At 40.7% G+C, this 4111-nt stretch overlaps 1 long non-coding RNA gene across 1 annotated transcript; it reads left to right on the forward strand.

Moving 5' to 3' along the window:
* The first annotated feature begins 2099 nt into the window (after nt 1-2099).
* On the forward strand, nt 2100-3170 carry LOC139620248 (uncharacterized). Its single transcript, XR_011690779.1, has 3 exons — nt 2100-2188; nt 2258-2326; nt 2872-3170. It is a non-coding gene; the product is annotated as an uncharacterized lncRNA (long non-coding RNA).
* The last annotated feature ends 941 nt before the right edge of the window (nt 3171-4111 follow it).

Genomic DNA, 4111 nt, shown 5'->3' on the forward strand with positions numbered 1-4111 from the left:
ATTAAGTGTGTATTTAGATTTAAACATCAGTGACACACAGTCTCAACCAATGGCAAACAGATGCAGGGTTCGAATTATGGGGGATTCTAATTGTCTAATTGTAAGAATCTCGTAATATCACACCCCTAAAGTGAACTGAACTTCTTGTCTACTTACACTGGGTTACATGATGCTATATTGAAGGAGACTGAGTTCAGCTCCGGTGTGCTCAATGTAACATCATATCACATTTTTTAAAATCTTCCAGTAAACCAAATAGTAGATGAGCTGCTTATATAGTCTCTAACGACGCAAAAAGCACCATGTGACACTCATAACAAAGCACTGACCATGACCTTTGTTGTCACAAAATCTTTTGCTCCGTGGTAAGTTTAAGGTCGGTGTGCGATAAAACACTGATAGCTTACAGACAGACAGACAGAGCAGCAGCGAGTTCTTAAGACCATCTGTCTGTTATTGCTATTTATTCCCATGATGCTTCTTTCACACTGTGTGCACGCAGGCAGGTGTGTGAATGAGTTGCTATGGTTATGCCGACGCTCAGTCTCTCTATCGCTTTGGAACTTTCTCATGATTAAGTTACAGGTTTTTGTATGCCTTTACAAAAATAACGAAAGTAAAAGTGTCTAAATTATGTCACATGATATAACTGAAATCTAGTAATATAATTTTACATTTTTGGTGAACATAATTAAAATTTATATTAAAGTTATAATATGTAAGTTCTCCACATTCAAATGTCTAATTATGTCTAGACTTATGTTATATATTTTTGACTTATGTACTTACATTACCCCAAATATTTCTAGTATTTCCCAAACCAGAGAAATAGTGATTTGTTTCATTTGGTCACCTGTCAAGGATGTCATATCTCCTATGTGCATGCATCATGGTTTTCCTCAATGTTTTTCAATAAATAAATAAAAAAAATTTAAAAAAAGTTTGAACCAGATAACCTGATGAAGGATTTTAGTCATCAGATGTCTGGATCTTAAGTTATCAGAGAAAACAGACAGGCAAATGGCAGCTCAGGTCTCACCCACTCATGGATGTCCATGCATCAACTCTGAGATGTCCCACATCCACTGAAGAACTTTGGTGAGTCATTGATTTCTTGAGTGGAACTGCTTTATTTGTTGTTTCTTTGAACCCACTGGTCCATTTGTTATGGAGAGGAGGGCACCTCTGCTGATTGGCTGCCAGTAAATACCAAGAAAGAGTGACTGAGAGAATGGGAATGACATGCAGCAGCAAAGTGGGACTTGCCTGCTTGGTGGTTTGGTAGCAATGTGGTGTGCCTGTAAAAACATCTGAGGCACATCAAGCTCAAAATGTTTTGCACCGTTTTGCTACGTTTTCCAGGTTGAATGACATGTTTTACTCCAAACGGTCCTGCAACAATGTGCAACGGCCTTTGAGATACATTTTCTCCTGTTTGGTGGGTGTGTCAAAGGTGTTACCCTATCAGCAGCGACGTGTATATAAAACAGTGCATACAATGGCTTCAACAAGTAAAGTGCTTTATAAATGCGGCTGCTGTTACTTGTTTACGAAATTGGATGATGTTAGAAGACATGTTTGTTGTTAGTACTTTATAGTATTGTTTTTGGTTTTTTTTTAAACAATAAGCTAATCGTTATTTAATTTTAACTTGTTGTATGGGCTGTTGTATGTGTTGGTTTCCATAAAATCTATCATGTTTTTAAAAGCATTTCAACGATTGGCTTAATTGATAAAATGTGTGCTCACCTTTCTGTGTCAGCAGTCCCTTTGGGGTAACCTGGTGCATCAAAGCCTCAAGCACTATAGGCCTACACACTGCTGCTGCACCAATGAATTTGTCTTGCCTCCTAAACCACTACAGTTGTCTTCAGCTCCTCGGTCATTGCAGTCTTCAGCTCCTCAACCTTTAAATTTGTCTGTTGCTGGACTATCACCTGCCTCTGCTCCAGCACCACCCTTGAACCCCCAGCAAATGCATACGGGTAGATTTTAAGTTTATTTCTCTTTCGCAACACAATTTTGGTAGTGGAGTGCTGCATTTTGAACCCTTGAATGCAGCTCCAGGCTTGACTCCTCCCCTCAGCCAATTCTCCAATCAGGGCCAAATAAAAGGCAGCTGCGAGCCATGCTCAGCCTCTGCCTCATTCACTCCCTGGTCAGTGGTGTGATTGCTGTTTGCCAACAGGTATGTGACTTTAGTCATATAGGATTATCAGTTTTTGTCAGTGCATTTACTTTATGGTTTTTGTTTTAGTAGTTTGAACAGTGTGCTACAGGACCCTGCCATTCCTAAGTCCTGTGAGTAGAATTCCTGCTAGAGGTGGTGAGTAGGATGAGCTACAAATCCACAATTGCAGCATGGTGAACTAGGAAACTATGTAACTTGAGTTACATGAATTTTGTTTCATTTTTCGTGTGTGTGTGTGTGTGTGTGTGTGTGTGTGTGTGTGTGTGTGTGTGTGTGTGTGTGTGTGTGTGTGTGTGTGTGTGTGTGTGTGTGTGTGTGTGTGTGTGTGGTCTCTGTCCTATTTATAGCAGCCAACAAACCTGTGGCGTTGTCTCAACTATTTACCACTATTCAAAATAACCCCGCTCCGCTACAGTATATTTTCCATGCCCAATCTATTTAAATGTGATGTAGCTACAAAGCCATGGACACATGAAGCAACCTTGCTTCTAACTAGTCTAGCAAAGCAAATGACTGAGGACTTTCAGTCTCCTGTATTAAAGAAATAAGTGTGGGGGGAAAAAAGGTAGCAGCAGAAATGCTAGTTAAAGGCTGCAACTTGGAGCAGAGGCCTGTGACAATAAGTTCAGACAATTAAAAAATTTTTTAGACAATCAGGTTTTATATTCTTTCCCCTCAAGATTTTCATCAGACCCAGATGGTCAAGGACCACCCACTTCTCAGCCTAAGCCATCAGCAGAACATGGTAAAAACGGAAGCACCTCTGTGTTTGTGCAGCATGTCACTGAGCAGAGGAGGCAGATGTTAGAACTCAACTCTAAACCAAGCTATGGAAGTGGCGAGTGAAAGGAATGACATCTTAAAACAATTAAAGCTTTAACAAAAAAAGATTAGGAGCTTGCCATGTTCTTGCTTATTTATTTAGTTTAATGGTATGTGCTCCCATGCTGCAATGAAATAAATGCAATCTTCAACACCATTGTGCCTTTTTAGTATCTTATATCTCCATTCTTTTATGAAACAAACTTGTGAAAATGTAGAACCAGAAGTATTTAAACAGAACTTAATTCATCAGTCCATCCCTTTTGCTTTGACCTGTAATACTGTCAGGGTCTACTGCTTGAAATTCATAGTCATCATTGCCAGCCACATCTTCACAATCCTCCATTTGGTACCCTTCTTCCCTTAAACAGAAATTGCAAAACGCATGCAGCTGTGATTACCACTGGGACCATGTTATGGTCTCCTATGGGCTGGTACCTCAGGCATCTCCATTTCCCCTTTAGGAGACCAAATGCCTGTTCAATCACAACTCTAGTTGAGCTGTGGAGTGAACAGATTTATTTTTTTGTCTATGGGATAAATGTCTATTATCTCTGTAGGATGTGATGAGAAATGTGCTGAGTCTCCAAGCAGGTGGTAGTCACCTCCCATTACATCCTGTGACCATATAATGGACAATTTCGGAAAACCCTGGCAACATGCACAGACCCCGGCCAGCCAGTGTACACATCCAGGAACATCATCTCTGATGTACACACTGCTTGGAGTTGAATACTTGCATGTCCTTTTCTGTTTGTCACTGTTTCCATGGCGTATGGGTGCTGGGATGGGAATATATGTACCATCAATGGGTCCAATGACGTCAGGGAAGCCAGTTCTGGCTTGAAAGCCCTTTGCCAGTTTTGCACGGTCGTCCTCTTTTGGCCATTTTATGTACTCCTTCCTCAGTTCACACAGGACCTTGCAAATGTTTGGAAAAATATAATGCAGCGTTCCTTTGGACATATCAAAGCAGTCTGCAACACCCCTGAAGCTCTCTTGGTTAGCCAGCAACCGAATGGGGCACAGCAATTTTGAGTGTCCAAGGTGAAGGTCAACAACAAAGGACCAACTTTCTCACAGAGGGCCTGTGTTGAA

This window comes from Trachinotus anak, unplaced genomic scaffold (genome assembly GCF_046630095.1).
Source record: "Trachinotus anak isolate AG129_WGS33_773 ecotype Australia unplaced genomic scaffold, CSIRO_AGI_Tana_v1 ptg000004l, whole genome shotgun sequence".
In the NCBI taxonomy this organism is placed as follows: domain Eukaryota; kingdom Metazoa; phylum Chordata; class Actinopteri; order Carangiformes; family Carangidae; genus Trachinotus; species Trachinotus anak.